The following is an 18,642-nucleotide window of genomic DNA, read 5'->3' as shown; positions in this document are numbered from 1 at the left end:
AATGGAAACTAACACAGCCCACCATTGTCCACCTAGCAAATCACTGCTATAAGATCATCCCTGCACCCCCACACCTTTCAGAACCCCCAACCAGACGGCACGTATGTCCCAAACCTTCAGCATGACATCTGAAAGAGCCCTCAACTTACCTTTATAGCTCGTATCCCACAGAAAGCCCCCTACTTACAACACAGTGGCCACCTTCACGTCCTCCAAAAGTGCTCTGAGCATTCCCACCTCTGGGTCTTTACTCACACTATGTCCTCATCTGGAATTGTCTCTCCTGTTCCCTCCTTCTGCCCACCCGAACCTGAGTTCTCCCCCTCCGCGAAGACTCCCTGAACCTCCAGCCTGAGAAGCCTCTCTGCCCTGCTCTCTCTGCCTCACCCACTGGGGGCTCAGTATATGCTGTCTCATGTTAGGTTCTGTCCCTCGTCAACAACCTTCCCAAGTGACGGCAAGACCCACATCTATCATTTCCCTTCTATCTCCCACTGTGTCCAGCACAGTTCAGGGTACACAGTAGGAGTCAACAGAAACCTGCTGAGTTACAGATGAAATGAAAGTGTCTCCAGGCACTGTCCTATCGAGCACTGGATCCCAGATGTGAGGAACAGAGGGAACGTCCAGCCTGGACCTGGCTGCCAGGGACCAGGAGAGAGGGCATATGGTGAGGTGGTGAGAGGGCAAGAACAATTCCAAACCACACAGAGTCCTGAGATGGCCCAGAACCGGGGTGGGGCAGGCAGGGCGGGCCACTCTCAAGCCAGGCCAGAAATGATCATGTGTCAGGAGCAGGTGAGCCAAAAGGGCAGCTGGGCTCAGGATTCAGGGCAGATCAGCCGGGACCTGCAAACCAGTCATTACCTACCTACCTGGCAGTGTGATGGGACTGCATGGGCTGTCACCAAGTGCCAATCAGACATCCAGGAAGGCTCCGGAGAGGCTGAAAAGAGAGGAGAAAGAGAAAAGAGAAAAGATTAAGAGGGCAAGGAGAGGAAGGGCTGGAGAGGGAAGGGGGAGAGAAAACAGGGAAAGGATGGGAGGAGGAGAGAGACAAGTGGTAGGAGAGGTGGGCATTTGTCCCTCAGTGGCTCTTGGAGAAATGCCACGATCCCCAGAATATCCCTAGCCCGCTAGGGTTAAGGTGAGGTAAGGAGATGGAAACACCCAACCCTCCCCCCCACCTTGGCCACCACAACTAAGAAATTATGTAGAGTAATTAATCAAAAGCTAATGAGAAATGTGTTTTCTCTCCCGGCCTAGCCCCACATCATATTCTTATTAGCTGAGGTTATTACAATAGTAATCATGCGTGCTCCAGGCGCAAATTGGGTTTTTTGCTCCACTGCCACCAATTTAGAAAACCATTAATGGCAAGATAAAGCCCCCATGGCTCACACCAGGCCAAGCCTGGGGAACCCACTGCCGGTTCCCTGCTCCCACTGTCCAGAGAGGGGCCTCCCCAGGGCGGCCCCAGGGATCCAGAGGTCTAACCCCTGGAAGGAGCCAAACACTGGAGGGGAGATGGCAGGAGCACCTGGCCTGAGGAGGGGAGACACTGGATTTCACACACATACACACACACACACACACACACACACACACACACACACACACACCCTGCAGTGTAATCACTAGGGCAGAGATGGCCCTCCAGAAATGAAGCATAAAGCTGAGTTTGCCCCTGGGGTCCAAGTCCATCCCAGTTTTCTCTGGAGCCCTTTGCCCCTCAGAACCTATTCTCCAGAAAGGGTTGGCTATACCTGTGGTCCCCAGACACAGGCACACAGTCAGCTGCTGCCCCTTGATGAAGGTTCCCCTGGCAAAAAGGAGGGTAATATAGTTTTTCATAAAACTAAGTGGACTGAGTTTAATTCTGAAGTTGTCCTTCCTATTTTGTTTGTGGTTTCACGTATATACGTGTGTGCGTGCAATACGCACAGGGTATCTATAAAACCTTGCTCAGCACTTACTCGGGACTCTTTCCATTGCGAAGGAGGGATTTAAAATGACATTGCAAAACTGGAGATGCACTGGCTCGTGTTAACTTGGAAGAGCGGGGGTAAAACCAGAAGGTCAGATGGCACTGTCGGGTCTCTCTTTCTTCATCTCTCTTTGCATTGCCCTTTTCTCCCTTACCAAATCTGAACTTCCTCCCTGGGTTGAGGTCATAGGAGGAATGACCTCTGGGTTTGTGTTATCCTCGCGTAGGATCTCAGACGAAGAGATCTTCATGCTCCCCCTGCCCCGACATGTGAAATCCAGGTCCGGACTCTGTGACTGTCCCACTGTGGGCCAGATACGTATATATTCTAAGGCCAATCACTGTGGCCAGCGATGGCCAGGCCTGAGTCATGGGATTACTCCTGAGGACCAGTTAATAGTACTATCCTGTTGCCTCACAGAACAGGGGAATAGCCGATACCCTAAAGGAAGTAGGGATACAGTAACTGAAAAAGTTGGGCAAGGGGTGCTATGCAGACAGAGAAAACAGACATCTGCTACATCTGGTCCTCCACCCGCACTGCAGAAGTTTTTCTGACAGTCTCGGGAACTACAGAGTCAAATACTGAGCCACCAGAAAATGTCAAAAGACCACTTTGGCCCTGTCAATCACAGAAGAGAGTTCCATTACGTTAACCATAGTGGCAAGGTGCTAATGTAGGCTCTTAGCAACCTGACTCGTAAAGAGACCACTTTAAGAATATCAGAAAGCCTATCTGTGACATAGGACATATTGGCAACTCCTCCAGCCCACTTCAGGTATTCTGCACTGAAAACCAAGGTGTAAGTCTAGAAAGTTCCCACAGCCACAGAGCTATGAGTGTAAAGTCAGCAGGCAGTGGGGGGCCTGGGTGGCTCAGTCGACTCTTGATTTCAGCTCAGGTCATGATCTCATGGTTTGACGGATCAAGAGTTCAAGCCCCGTGTCAGGTTCTATGCTGACAGCACAGAGCCTGCTTGGGATTCTCTCTCTGCCTCCTGCTGCACATGTATGCATGCTCTCACGCTCGCTTGCTCTTTCATAAAAAAACTTGTCTCTTAAAAGACAAGTCAGCAGGCGGCAATTTCTCTACAGAAGGAACTCTGCAGGGCCCAAAGATTTCATGGAAACCCAGTCAGCTCAGCTTAAACACACTTGCAGGATGTCTGGCTCCTAGGCAAAATGGTTTTCCCTGAGCCCCACACTCAGCATACCTATGGATTGTCCAATTAGTTGATCAGAAGTATGATCACGACATACTCTGGTTTGTTTGGTTATTTTTATCATTTATTATTTAGCTCTTTGAACCTGTTGCCCCCAGAAGTCCCTCATAATAATAAACTGCCCTAAAACAGACCAAACTTTGAAGTAGAAACACTTCTTACTGGCTGTTTGGCTTTAAGCAAAATTCTTTGGCCTGTCTGATACCTAGTTTCTTCATCTGTAAAATGCACCTTCGGAAATGGTCCTTGAGCACCCAGACAGCCCCGAGACATTCTGGCACCTTTTGGTAAACTGTGTTGGGCATTTACTCAGTGTCAGGCAATGTGTGATGTGCTGAGCATGAAGACAGGACTTCATTCTGGGAGGGGAGAATGCTGGGAGAAGAGATACATGTCCTCCATGTGTGAGTCAAAGGAGAAGAACGCACACAACATGAGACAGGGATGACTCAAGGGCTATGGGCGTTTAAGAGGACGGGGTGGGAGGTCAGATCAGGTAGAGGAGAAGATGTCTACTCTGATCTGGAAGGACAGATGACATGCAGTGAGGAAGGCAGAGCATTTTCTGCAGCAGGGACGGTCCGAGCAGAGGTGTGGAAACAAGAATACCAAGAGTGGGTAGGCTCCCTCCTCTGGATCTGGAGAAGGCCCCACTGGAAGGGTCCTCCGTTCTAGACCATCTGCTTCTTCTTCTACGGCAGCCCAACCCTCTCCACTGTGCAGTCATGGGTGACAGTGCCTAGACACTGCCAAGGGGTGGCAAGGGAGAGGGGTGACCTCGGGACCTATCCCTGGAGAATCTGTGACACCCTCAGCAGGACCGTCCATGGTCTGCCTCACCACCTGCACTTCCCCTTATCTGCCTCTCCAGCTTGGCCAAGGTTCAGTGCTGCTAATTAGCAGCAATCAGCTCAGCTCTCCCAGCCCCACCCCTGCCAGATGCCGAGGCTTCCTTTCCCTCCTGCAGGGAAGGCACAGCAGGTGGCAGAGGCAGGGGGCAGAAAGAAGGAAGGAGCAGCTCTGGGGGGATGACTGAGGCAGATAATAGGGAGGGAATGGAGGGGTTTGGGAACCAAACATTGAGTCATTAGGCTGGACAAGCTGAAGGTCTCCCTAGCTCCTCCTCTGACTGAGCCTCCTTTGTAGTACAAAGCCCTTTCCCACAGTGTCTCATTAGTTTAGTCTCCAAACAACCCTGGAAGACAGGTATTATTTTTTGTAATGTCTTTGTTCTTTGGTCCACTCTGAGGTCCCCAAGGGAAGGGATCATGTCAACCTCATCACTGCTGTGCATCCCAGCGCCCAGCATGGAATTGGCATCTAATAAATAATTGCTGGATGGAAGGATGGATGGGATAATGGATGGACACACATACAGATGGATGAATGGATGATAAATCAACCGTTTTATGAATAAAGAAACTGAGGAACAGAGAGGGAAAACGTGACTTACCCAAGACCAATCTGACTGCTAGCAGCCAATCAGCACCAAGCCCCCAGTGCACTGGCCTCCTCAGCCAGCGCGCTTCCCAACACTCCAAAGTGCTCTCTCTTCATTGGTTTCTTGAAGATACTCAGCCAAGAAAGGCCACCCTTCTGAAGCTCTGATTCCAATCCTTCCTCTCGCAGTTTGTCACAAGCCACGCTACTGCCAACTCAGCTCCACAAAGAGCAGGATCCCCCAAAGCCCACTGACCATGGACTAGAGACAGGGAGCCTCTCTCTGGTCATGGTTCTGGAAAAACCTGACTGAAGCAACTAGTGGGGGAAAGGTAGACAGGGGCATCCAGAGCATGAGCCCCTGCAGAGGAACCGAGAACCCATGGTGTAAGGTGCACAGTGCAGGGCTGGGAGTCACAGAGACCATTAAAATCCCAGCTCCCATCCTTCCGCAAGCATCTGCTCCCCCACTGTGATGCCCTCCCTCCTCTCAATCTCAATGAACATGACTTCTAAGCTCTCCAAGCCTGTCTCCTGGGCAACACCTATCACACATATGACTCTGAAAGTTGAACCACTGATAAGGTGAAGCCCCACCCTGTCACAGTCCCCTGCCTCCTCTCCCCTCAGGAACCCCCAAGCCCCAGCGTCAACACACACTCCTCTCTAGCTCCTCCACACCCCAATCTAGAGGTCTTCTCACTGCGGCCTCATCTCTCCACCTCAGACCTCACCTGCTGTCCTAAGGATCTGCCACCTGCCTTCGCACTGGCTCCATCCCTACTTCTGCTCCAAGGTCAAATCAAGGCCCTTTATCCTTCAGCTCCTGTGCTTCGCTTCAGAGCCTACTTGCCTTCTAGTTCCAGGGTCACTTCTTAGTCTCCAGGTAAAAGTTCTCCCCACAGGGAGTTCTGTCCCTTCCCAGGAGGCCACCCTCAGACTTCCCTCATAGACCCTGGGGAGGCCATTTGGTTCCCACGGTACCTGCTGACCCCTACACGCCTCTGGCTTCCTAAAACTCCCAGACCAGACAGGGGTCCTTCACCTCAGGTCCAGGAACCTTAAAAAGGTCCTCAGTACACTTTTGGGTCAGTAGGAACATATGCTCATTTTCTAGGAAAAGTGTCCTCAGCTAGAGAATTCCCTGACCCAGAAAACTCAAGATTCATTGCCTGGAAGTCCCATTTTCCCTTCTACCCTACGCATGACAGATAGCTCAGGGTCAGTGCTTTGTAACTCGGTGTGAACTTTGCCCTTTCAAAACCCACTCGATAACATTCCTCCTGCCTGGTCTGACACCTACGTGAACTTCAGGGACATTGGGCTTTGACACTGAAAGCACATCAACACCACAGACTTTGGGCTCCTCCCCCTGGCCCTGGCCCCCTTGTGCCACCAGGGGCTGAAAGTGCAAGCCTCAGGCAGCCACCACCCTAGCCCCCTCCAAAACAGAGCTTTCTGGTGTGAGGCCTGCAAGGCTCCGGGGGTCTCCATGATGAGGACAGGATATACACACGGTGGGTGCTACATGAGAGGTTAGTGGGTGCTTCATGACAGCACGCGGAACTAGAACCTTGGCAAAAGTAAGAATCCCATAGAATCTTGGAGTTAACATCTTAAGAGATCCTAAGAGGCCATTTGATGCAAACAGTCATTCAAAAAACTACTTCAGTAGCACCTTCGCCATACTCAACACTGGAGATGGACAGACGGACACAGCCCACTGACATGATATTTGTGCAATTCCCATTTTTTGGAAGAGGTGACTGGAGCCAGAGGGGTTCATGGCTCATCTAAGACCAAACAGTTGGCAAGTAGAGGAGAAAAACTAGGTAAGACCCAAGCACCCTGTCTTCTTGGGTTGGGTCCAGAGTTCATGATACATGCCCCTGTCCCATAGCCCCAAATGTGGCTGCACAGGCCAGCCCCTGTGCCCCACTGGAGAAGTGGCAAGTGGCTGGCAGGGCGGCCTGAGTGTGGGCAGACACTGGAGTTACCAGGTCTCTGTTTTTCCGGAGGCACACAGAGGGTTCCTGGTGGAGGAGGGTGGGAGAGAAGCCGGGAAGCCACAGCCTGTGCATGCAAATGAAGCGGCTGCACAATTAATCATCATCAAACAGTTTCATTAAGAGATGGAGGTTTGTGGCTGTTTGTCTTGGGGGAAAAAAAAATACTGAAACAGCAGGAAGGAGAAGGGAGAAGGGAGGCTTGGACTGTTTATGCCCAACTCAGAAACTAATGACTCTGCCCACTAGGGGAGGCCAAGGGTCTGGGGATGGTGAACAGATCTGCTAGGAGAGGAGGCTGATGGGCTCCCTGGAAGTAATCATATCCCTCCCGGACAGGGATAGTGCCCCTCCAGCTGTCAGCCCACCAAGAACCACACCAAGCACCTCCACTCAGGCCTCTTCCAGAAGCCAAAGTTTGGGGAAGGAAGGGGGCCACCTCCAGGCTGAGCTCAGGCACCATCCCAGGGCAGTAGAGTAAGGTGGTTACTGGGAATAGATTTCCAGCTTGGGAGCAGGGACTTCCCAGGGGAGAGAACAGATGCCCTATACACACCCTGGACTCAAAGCTCAAAGCCTCTTAAATGGTCTCAAAGCAGTTGTGGGACAGAAAGAAGCAGCCACTTGGAGAATCTGAACCTGGGGCCCTACTGATCCCTAAATCTCCACCTACCCCTTTCCCATGCCCCAACACCTCTTCTGTTACTCAAAAATGGAAAGAGAAAGGCAAGGGAATGGGGAGCTCCTTGTCAAGCCTTTTGGGAGCTAATGCCGCAAGGCTGGAGCCTCCCTAGGCACCCAGCTGTGGAGCGTGGCCCCTGGTTGTCCTGGGCCAGGGAGGTCAACCCTCAGAAGAAATCTTACCAACTCCTCAAGATCTGGCTCTGTTTGCCAGCTACCTTCTTGTCCCTGTATTCAGCCTGTGTTCCATCCATACAAGGTACTTTCCATTTCCCCAGCAGCCACGGCCTCTCATACTTCCATGCCGTTTCCTCTTTGCGAACGGCCTTCTACTTTCCATGCTGCCTGCCTAGAGAACTCCTCTTTATCTGTCAATGCCCACTTCAAATGTCCCCTCCTCTGTAAAGTCTTCCCTGGCTCCCATACTCTACCAGATGAGGTATCTTCTTCCCTGTGCTCTACATAATTTGTGTTGCAATTATCTGTTCACCGGACAGGCCATGAAACAATAAGGTCCTTGAGGACAAAGACCACATCTTTCTTCACCTTTGTGGCACAAAGACCTCAGCTGCACTTTAAAATTTGTCAGTTGAATGAGTTTCATGAACTGGGAAAGATCACAGATACCTCGTCTACACACCGACTCAAGGCAAACGTCTAAATCATCCAGCTCAAGTTCATTTTCTTCCTGAGCTTATCCCAAATCCCTGAGATTGGGAAGGGGTGAAGATGGGAGAAGTGCCCTTCACTCAGCATGCAGGGCTCCCAGGATCATGAGCCCAAGGATAAGCAACAGTTCCTGAACGGCAGATACCATAGGCTGAAGGCCAGGCCACAGTAAAAGCCTAGTGTGGGGAACCAGAGCTCTCTTCCTAAGCTGAGTGATGCGGTGTGACAAGGGGTGTTGTGTGGGAATGCGCTGGGGCTGCAAGGGATTGCATTGCTCCTACGTCCCCATGGCCACAGGGCCCATCGGAGTGCCCTCTACTTGCGAGGAACTTTTCCTACAGCTCCAAAGCACTGCTGGTAACCAGGTGGGACCAAACGGCCACAGCTCTGCCTGCCCACCCAGATGCGTTCCCCCTCTCTTCTGCTCACTCCCGTCCCCTTTCCTCCAAACTTGTTGACGGTTTGTGACTCGAGTCTTCCCTGTGATGGCCAGAAGGGAGAGGATCCATTTTAAATTGACAAGGTTATTAGCAGTTAATTACCTGAGGTATCATTGTAATTGAAAAGAAAAAGAGAGAAAAGAGGTTCATAAACATTCCAGCTGCCCGTTCTCCCTCCTCACTGTCACTATGGCTGGGGTGAGGGGGACAACCACAATGTCCCCTATGCCGGGTGTACAGACCATTGACTTTTCTTGCTCACAGTATCCCTCCGTGCGTTCCCACCTGTTTTCACTGGGATATCTGGCAGGGGAAACCAGACTCAAGGAGGGTAGACTGTCTACCTGACCTACACCTCACCGACGATTCTGAGAAACGCTCAGCCATAGCCATAAAGATGCAGAGAGATTTATTTTACATTGGGGGTGTTCAGGAAGGAGGCACAAACCTGATGCCTGGAGTCGATATTTTTAGTGATTTTTATCTCAGATTGTCCTCAGTGATTCTGCAATTAAGCACGGCTGGCATACATCGGCATTATCGATTTTTAGTCCCAAATTCACTGTCACCAGAGACACCACTATGTCAGGGATCAGCTCCTTTTCCTTCCTCCCCACCTCCACCAGCCCCTGCCAGGGCTAAAGGCTTCCCGGAGCAGTAGGGGCATAAAGAGGACACAGAAGGCAAAGCCTCCTCCCTCATGCTGACGTCAGCACCTACTCACTAGATCCTCAGGCGAAGACCCCATACCCTGCAGTTCTTATCAGACAGACCATCTCCTGCAGAAAACTCACCAGAAGCCATCCCATCGCTCAGGCCTCATAGAAGGAGCCCCAGACCACAGACTCCATGAAGTCTCCGCCTATGGGAGACCCCCAATCTCACCAAATTGTTCCCACTTTAGGGTAAACCAGTAGAAGGAGCCAACCTGTGAGCTAAAAATCCCTCTTGACCTCCAAAAGACCTCCCCCAGGCACAAGCAGCAAGCGCCAGTGGCTCTCCTCACTGGCCAGGGCATTGGCAGAGGCACCGTGGATTCTGATATGGAGAACGTGGTGTGGGCACTAACGGGATGGAGGGGTGAGCTCGAGCGAAAGATATCCTCCCAACTGCTTCAAGCCTCTGCTGCCCTGAGACAGCCTGGGACTCCTGACACACACCCCAGGCCACCTTCCCTTCCCTCAGCAAAGCTCCAGCTCCCCTGCCCTAGGCTAAGCCCTCTCCCCTCTGGACCCGACTTTTCCCGAGCAGAATTCAGCCTCCTGAGTAGTAGCCAGAGTGGTCAGGAGCAGACCCCTGACCCCCCACCCAACCTTCTGGAGGCAACAACAAAGAGCAAAGTGGGGAACAACAGAGCACACACAAAACCCATACGTGATCACATATGTGTGCAAGTATAATTATATGAAGTATGATATACTTCACATATGATATGCACATATGCACACAGAAAAGTGCATATATCATTAAATGTTTTAATTGAGCATTTACTATGTGACAGGTAAGTAACAGTATTAACCACATTTTATGAAGAGAGAAACTGAGGTTCAGAGACCCTAAGTAATATGTCCAAGATCACACAGCTATTATATGATGGAGAAGAATATGAACCTAGGCAGTCTGTCTGTCTCTAAACTGCCTAAATCCTAAACCTTCCAGTACATGTTTTTCAAAGATTCCACCAAAGTGGGAGTGGGGTGGGGAGGAGATGACTGGGGAGCCAAGATATACTAAAACATTCTTCTCCCCACCCTGAATGGGTAGGACAGCTGCTGCCCAACCCTGGACCAGAGTCACTCCTCCTCTCTTCTGCACCCCCAGGTGGGAGCAGGGCGTCCGAGTGCTTGGTGGGGTGAAGCCAGCCCACCAGCACAGACTCCCTCATCCAGTGCTCCCTGCCCTCTCTGCCCTTCCATCCATGCTCAGAGTAGAGGGACATAGCTAGGGCAGGGGAGGGAAAGGCCCCCACCCGTCTAGTTCACATTTCCCCACCTGCAGAGCTGCTCCCATCCCCCTTCCCGCTGAGTCTGCACTGTTCAAAGTCACCTTGCAAGTGTCTCCCATGCCCGGGAAGGCAGCCAGGGGAAGAGAAGCAGATGGGCGGCTGACATGGGCAGCATATCTACAGCTAGCATGAGGGAGGGGTAGGGGAGGCTGACGCTAACCTGGAGCCTGGCGTCCGGGGCTATGGCCAGGGCTGAGGGAAGGGCCAGGGGTGAGCCCAGAACCTCAGACTGTCCCTGGAACTGGGTATATCTGGACCAGTCTGTGGGTCTGGTGGGCTGCGGATAGAGCACCTGACACCTGAAGAGGGGTGTGATCTGACACCTGCAGCCACTTGAGAGCCACAACGTTCCCAGGAACCAGAGCTTCATTCCAAAAGAAGCCTAACCAGTCATAACCCCTTTCCTTCCTTTCCTGGGAACCGAGAAAACAACTAAAACAACTAGCAGGGGGAAGGAAGGAGGCCAGAGAGCTGCCCTCAGGTCTCTTCCTGCCACCTAATGACTGGGAAAAATCAGTTCACTTCTCTAAATGAAATGCATATGACATAGTTGGCACTCAACAGATGTTAGTTTCCTCTCCCTTCCCCTTCCTGCCACTTCCCACTGGAGGGAAGCCCAGGTGTCTTGCAGAGGCTGGGGGCAAAGAACCTCTCTCCCTTCCTGGTGGCAGGGCCCAGGGAGTGGAGGGCAGCAGATCCCCTTCCACTGTTCCCAGCTGGCAGTGGTGGGGAGGAGGGGCACTTTGGGAACTGATGAACTCTATTGGAAATCCTGAAGAACACTGGGATGTTGATACTAGAGTGTTCTGGGATTTCATGAGTGCTGGGGCCTTACAGGGATTCTATCAGAAAGATACTGGGGCATGATAAGAAAGCAATAGGAGTTGCTGGGGACATACTGGAAAGTTACTGGGAAACTCTGGGGTGTCCCAGGGAGCAAAGGCCACATGGGCATTCCTAGGCACACGGGGATTTCAGAGGGCATCATGCCAACTAAGGACCTTTGGAGATGACTAGGCATTCCCTGTGGGGCATGCATGGGTTCCACTAAGTGCTACAGTCTAGGCTGCCCTTCTCTTGAAAAGGAGCATGGGGCTCTGTCTCTCTCTGTCCCAAAAATAAATAAATGTTGAAAAAAAAATTTATAAAAAAAAAAAAAAGAAAAAAAAAAGAAAAGGAGCATGGGTGGGTAGGGATGCAGCCTGCCCCAGGGGAGCCGCAGCAAGACTACCCTGCCCTGGAAGAGGGGGTAAGCAACTCTTTGAGCAGCAACCACCAAATTGTGCTTTCCCGGTGTGGGGGCTGCCTCAGGGGAACGTGCAGCCTGGTTTGGAAAATCACCCCTAAAGAGGGGAGCAACTCCCTGCCTGGCATCAGTCCCCTCAAACTCAGGCCCCAGGCCCCACATCTACCCCCAAGGCGAAGGGACATCTGGGGCACAGGGGAGGCAGGACTGAGGCAGTAAGACTCGGAGGGGCTAAGTAGGCACCTTGTCAACAACAAAGGCTCCCAGCATATAATTGGTTCCCACTCTCAGGAAGAGAAATCTGGGGACACACAGGCTGGACCTTTGACTTATGAAAACCTCAGTTTCTTAGCCCTGGATGGCAACAGCTATTAGGAAATCTGGACTCCTTGGGGAAAAAAATAAAGGCTTGGATAACCTACTCCCCTGTTCCCCATCTCCTACCCGCTTTTCTGAGTCCTCCCTATCCTTCAAAGACCAGCTCCCCATCCTAGTCCTCCCCAGAAGCTTTCCCCATGTCCAGCAGACCCTGCTCCTTTGAATGGCAATAGCTCTTCAGCAGGCCTTGACCTCTGCCTTGATCTGTGGTCTTCTCTGGACATGGAAGGCCTTCTCCCTAAGGCCCATGGTGATTGGGGCAGAGCAGCGGGCCACATCAGCCACCTCACCTTAGGCCTGGCCCCAGCTCCCCCTGCTCCTGCTAAGGGCTCAGGGCCTGGCAGGAGGCAGCTGTGCTCTAGCTAGCAGGTAGGTTTTGTTAAGGAGAATGCATCAGCTGTCGCCCTACCTCAGTGGATGGGGCCCAGGATGGCCCGTGCCCTGAAAAGCACCAGTGGCACTGTTGGGACAGAGGAGCTCAGACACTTCTGCCCCCAGCCTAGAGCAACAAAGTCAACCGGAGCCAAAGCAGCTGCTAAGCGTGCCCGATCTGGAGGAAGCTTGCATGCAGGCTGGACATGGAGAAGGCAGGTCACTGAGCCCAGGGCCCCGACTTGGTCCCTGTGTGCCCCCCAGAGTCAGGAAAACAAACCCAGACTAAGCACAAGCCCCCAGGCAACCTCATGCACCTGACTGCCCCTCACTCTCAGCACTGTAGTGATGCTCCATGTGTCCCTTCACTGGACCTCAGGAATCTGCATGGCTGAACCAGGATAATCCTCCTCACCCTTGCCCCTGGCCCAGATGGGAGGCAGCGGCTGGTACGGGCCAGCAGAAAGCAGCAGAGAAACTTTGCACTGCACCGGTCCTTCAGGGTGGCCAGCCTGCCTCCCCACCGCCCCACCCCACCCCACCCCGGCCCTTCCTCATGCTCAGCCAGCTCCTGCCTGGCCACAGGGCGGTGAGGAGGAGCAGGAAAGGGACTGAGCACCAGCGCGGCCAGCCCCGGTGCCGGCCGCCCACTCCTCCACCGCTGGCAGCACTGAGCCCCATCATCAGGCACTAATTAAATCCCCCTAATGAGGAAATAAGGATGCAGGAGCCGGCTCCGCCGCGGCCTCCCCGGCCCACCGCCCTCGCCTCTCCATCGGACTTATCGCTCGTCACAGGATGTTTACAATAATTTTTAATTTGTGCAATTATTAATCACTTTTCTATCTGCCTCATTTGCATAATAATTAGTCATCTCACTGTTTGGCATGCCTGTGAATGACAGTGTTTTAAATTGAATTAAGATTTTAATATTCTATTTTCCTGCTTTCTTCCCCCCTCACATGCTAATCAAAGTCAGATTTGGCAGCCAGAGGGAGGGTGGGGAGGAGGCTGGCAGGCACTGGACTTGGCCTGCTCCTCGCTCCTGAGAACTGAGCTGAGGGAGGGGCAGGTCTGGAGAGGGCAACAGCAACCCACCGGCACCCCAAACCTGGTGCCCAAGGGGTTAACTCAGCCTTGCCTAATGGAGGGAGGCAATGAGTGAGGAGTGGGCAGCGGGCAGTGGGGAGAGCAGGCGTCAGACTGTCTCAGTGGCGCCAGAGAGCAAGAAAAGCACTTTCATTTTCTGTCCAAACAGGCTGCTTTTTGCAAGGGAAGTTGGAAAGCACATTACAGGCCAGTAATTGATCCCTGGTTACTAGTCTAGGTTAACTTTGATGGCTCAAGGTCCCCCAGGTAGAGAAGCAGCTGGAACAGTCCAAAACCCATTGCCATTCTTTGGACGGACTGAGAAAACAAATCTCTGCAGTTGAGTTGGGCTCCCCTCCCCCCTCTAGAGCCACCAGCTCTCCACACACCAGCAGACCCTCTGCCCAGGCTGGGCACTTCACAGAAGCATGCAAGAGAGGGCGGGGTTACGGCTGACCTGGGGCAACAGGAGGGGGCACACTGGCCTCTGTCAGGGGCAGGGGTGGGTTCATCTCTCTTACCCTCAAGCCCCACTCTGACCACCCCAGGAATCCTGCTCCAGCCCCACCTCCTCACCACTAGGCTTGCCTTTCGTGTTGCCATGGTAATCCCTGTGGCTACCCTGGATACCCATTGCGGCTCCAGAATTCTCTGCTTAGGCAGAGCAGCTCTACCCACAGCCTGCTTAGAACACCTCCCCTTTTACCATCACTGAGGCCAAAGGTTGAGGAGCTAGGGTATGATCACCAACACATGGTCTGCAAAGTCAGATACTACTTTTCCCTTAAGGTGAGTAGGGAGAGGAGATGGGACACGGGAGCTGGTGTGAGCCAGTACAGGACATCACAGACTGGGGAGCGGGGGATCAGACTCCATTCAGCCACCAAGGCTTTCCCCAGGCCAGAGTAGAGGAAGGACCTCAGCCTACAGAGATCCGTTCCTCCCACAAGCAACAAGGTCTCCCAACTGTGCACTTAGGAGTCAAGGGAGGGAAGTCCTCCTGGCGGGGCGGGTTGGGTGGGGGGGTGGAGACAGGGGGGGGGGGGGGACAGGGAGACAGAAATGGAGTCTTGCTGCCAGAGTTAAAAACTAGATGAGGAGAGAGGGCTAGAAGTTTCCAGGAGAGCCCTTCTCCTTCATAGGACTCCATGGCTGGTCTGCATTCTCCATCTGCAAGTCAGGCAGGGAAGATTCTAGGTATTCCTACAGTCCCCTCTGACACAGGATGTCCCTGGGCTGACCCCATGAGCCCTCTTGCTGATTCACCTAGGCAGGTGCCAGCCTCGGGAGCTGGTAGTGCCGCAAACCCACTTGCCCAGTCATCGTCTGAAGGGGCAGGAAAAAAACTGCCGGGATTCAGGAGAGGCACGGTCCGATCCAGGAATTACAGGGAGCTTTTGAGAAACCAGGCCCGCAGGGGCTTGGGCTTTGTCCCCAGCTCCACTAGAAGGAACACACAGCCTTCTTATTAGTTTGTAAATCAGGCCTAGATGAGCCCAGACTTCACTGTCTCCTACCTCATCAGCAGGGGATGCACCCTTTACCACAACCAGCTTCACCCACCACACCCAGCCTCTGCTCCCCAGCCTTTCCTTCCCGCAACCCGTCAGTGGCAAAGGGAGCTCTCCAAGCTCAGAGACCTGTACACGGAGCTGGTGCCGCAGTAGCCTCTGCTGGCTGCCTTCACCTTCCACACCTCCCCTAGGGATGAGAGGAAGGCCAGCAGACCCTCAGAACCATGCTCACCATGAATTCCAGTTTACCGGGGACAGTCCTGATTTACACGTGTTTTCTCGGCATAATTATTAATAGTACATGTGTGCTCATACACACAAACACACCATTCACTCTCAGAAGTGTCCTAGTTTGGACAAGAAAATAAATGGCTTCTCTAATCACAGGCCAGTACAGGGTCCCAGAGAGCCTGGGGAGAAAGTGGAGATGCTCTGAGCATAGAGACAAGCAACCTTCTCTCAGTCCCCAAGCAGAGGTGAAGCTACGCCCTTTCAGTCAGCACCAAGAGCGAAAGTGAGAGCCCCTGTCCTGGGCCAGAGCACCAGAATGTCAACAGTCTAGCCTGGGGACAGAAGGGATGCGGGTCTTTCCCAAGGCGCGGGGAGACACCTGACAAAAGGAACAGTAAAAAGGAAGACAGAAGAGCCAGCTCAGCAAAAAGGTAGAAGCCTGAGGGGAGTAAGATGCTATCTTTACATGTGTCCAGCAAATGGCAACAGGGAGCAGCGTGCCTCGGCCCGTCCACGTTGCAGCGGGACAGCCCCATCCAGCTGGCTGCCTCGTGCTGCCCTGGCGTGTGTCCTCTTGCCCTTCCGAAAGGCCCACATAGATTGCAAAGCCTCTCTCCTTTACCCGCTTTCCCCAAGATGACTCCTTAGCCTGAGTTGCAAAATCAATACAGACATTTCACAAGCTCCCATCCCCAACCTAAGAGATGAGGAAGAGAAATCGGAGCAGTCAGCCCCAGGGTAGCAGGACGCTTGGATCCCTTCCTTTTGTGCTGTTACCTGATTGATGCAAGGCTCTTAGGGATCCCCCTTCTCTCCACCTATCTGAGTTGGGATTCCTAAGTTCAGAAGTATAGAGACCACTGTGTTTCTTTGTAGGATGGGAATGGGGTTACAGATATTGGGGAATTTCTATGTCCTATCATCCAGCGAAGTTAATGTAAATTAGCTGCAAAGTAATATACAAATGCATACTATCTACATCAGGAACCAGTAGTTATGCATTCTGGGGACTCAGCAGCAACAGTCCCCACTCCATTTCTCATTGTGTTTTCATTTGCATTTCCCTGATCATTAGTGATATTGAGCATTTTTTATGTGTCTGTTGGCCATCTGTATGCCTTCCTTGGAAAAAAGGCTATTCAGATCTTCTGCCCACTACTTCATTGGGTTTTTTTTCCTATTGAGTTGTAGGAGTCCTTTATATATTTTGAATATTAACCCTTTCTCAGATATAAGGTTTGCAAAGGTAGGTGGCCTTTTCACCTTGTTGATGGTTTCCTTTGCTGGACAGATGCTAGTTTGATGTAGTCCCACTTGTTTATTTTTGCTTTGGTTGCCTTTGCTTTTGGAGGTAAATCAAAAAATCATCACCAAGACCTAAGTCAAGGAGCTTACTCCCCGTGTTTTCTCCAGATTTATGGTTTTAGGTCTCACATTCAAGTCTTTAATCCCTTTTGAGTTAAATTTTGTGAATGGTATAAGGTAGTAGTCTAGTTTCATTCTTTTGTATGTGGCTGTCCAATTTTCCCAACACTAGTTATCGAACAGACCGTCTTTTCCTCATTGTATATTCTTACCCCCTTTATTATAAATCAATTGGCCATATATGTGTGGGTTTATTTCTGGGCTCTCTATTCTGTTCCATTGACCTATGAGTCTCTTTTTATGTCAATACCATACTGTTTTGATTACTATAGCTTTGTGATACAGTTTGAAATCAGGGAATGTGATGATTTTCTCTCTCAGTATTGCTTTGGCTATTTGGAGTCTTTTGTGGTTCCATACAAATTTTATGAGTTTGTTCTGTTTCTGTGAAAAATGCCATTGGAATTTTGATAGGGATTGCACTGAATCTTTAGATTGGGGTAGGATGAACATTATGACAATATTAATTCTTCTAACATGAGCACTGAATATCTTTCCATTTATTGGTATCCTCTTCACTTTCTTTCATCAATGTCTTACAGTTTTCACTGTACAGGTCTTTCACCTCCTTGGTTAAACTTATTCCTGGGTGCTTTATTCTCTCTGATGCAATATATATTTTCTTAACATCTCTTTCTGCTAGCTTGTTGTTAGTGTATAGAAATCCAACAGATTTTTATAAATTGATTTTTGTATCCTGTGACTTTACTGAATTTATCTACTAGTTCTAACACTATTTTGGTATAGTCTTTAGGGTTTTACAAAATCACGTCATCCTCAAATAGTGACAGTTTTACTTCTTCCTTACCAATTTGGAAACCTTTTTATTTCTTTTTCTTCCCTAACTGCTCTGGCTAAGACTTCCAATACTAGTTTAATAAAAATGGTGAGACTGGACCTCCTTGTCTTGTACCTCATCTTAGAGGAAAAGCTTTCAGCTTTTCATCATTGCATATGGTGTTGGCTGTGGACTTGTCATGTGTGGCCTTATTATGTCAAGGTACATGGCATCTATCTATACCCACTTTGTTGAGTTTTTAATCATGAATGGAGGTTGAATTTTGTCAAATGCTTTTTCTGTTTCTATTAAGATGATCATATGATTTTTATCCTTCATTTTGTTACTGTGCACCATGTTGATTTGTAGATGTCAAACCATCTTGCAATGATGGAATAAATCCCACTTGGACACTGTGTGTAATTTTTTTAATGTATTGTTGAATTCAGTTTGGTAGTATTTTGTTGAGGATTTTTTTTTTCATCTATGTTCACCAGAGATAATGACCTGTAAGTTTCTTTTCTTGGTGTGCCCTTGTCAGTGTTTGGTATCAGAGCAATGCTAGCCTTATAAAATGAGTTTGGAGGTGCTCCCTCCTCTTCAATCAATTCATATTTTCTATTTCTTCATGATTTACTCTTGGAATTTTGTATATTTCTAGAACTTATCCACTTCTTCTAGGTTGTCCAGTTTGTTGATGTTCAATTGTTCACAGTAGGCTCTTATGATGCTTTGTATTTGTGGTATCAGTTGCAATGTCTCCTCTTTCATTTCTAATTTTATTTATTTGAGCCCTCTTTTTTTTTTCTTGGTGAGCCTAGCTAAAAGTTTATCAATTTTGTTTCCTTTCAAAGAACCAACTCTTAGTTTCACTGATCTTTTGTATGATCTTCTTAGTCTCTATTTCATTTATTTCCACCCTGATCTGTTATTTCCTTCCTTCTACTAACTTTGGGCTTCATTTGTTCTTTCTCTAGTTCCTTAAAGTGTAAAGTTAGATTGTTTGAGATTTTTGTTTCCTGAGGTAGGCATGTATCACTATGAATTTTCCTCTTAGAACTGCTTTTGCTGCATCCCATAAATTTTGGTATGTTGTATTTTTCCATTTTCATTTGACTCAAGGTAAGTTTTTATTTCTCCTTTGACTTCTTTGTTGAC

The 18,642-nt window shown here is 50.3% G+C and overlaps 1 protein-coding gene across 1 annotated transcript in view; it reads right to left on the bottom strand.

Moving 5' to 3' along the window:
• The window catches only part of BUD13 (BUD13 spliceosome associated protein), a 274,914-nt gene that overhangs the window by 214,487 nt on the left and 41,785 nt on the right, over window positions 1–18,642 (bottom strand). Inside the window, exon 10 of the transcript XR_015241331.1 lies at window positions 876–946. The gene's annotated coding sequence lies outside the window, so the exon portion shown is untranslated. The remainder of the gene's footprint in view (window positions 1–875; window positions 947–18,642) is intronic.

The sequence above is a fragment of the Puma concolor genome, chromosome D1, assembly GCF_028749965.1.
Source record: "Puma concolor isolate L17-30 chromosome D1, mPumCon1.1.hap2, whole genome shotgun sequence".
Classification (NCBI taxonomy): Eukaryota; Metazoa; Chordata; class Mammalia; order Carnivora; family Felidae; genus Puma; species Puma concolor.
The sequence above is the reverse complement of the archived record's forward strand: the minus strand, read 5'-3'. Positions and strand labels throughout refer to the sequence as shown.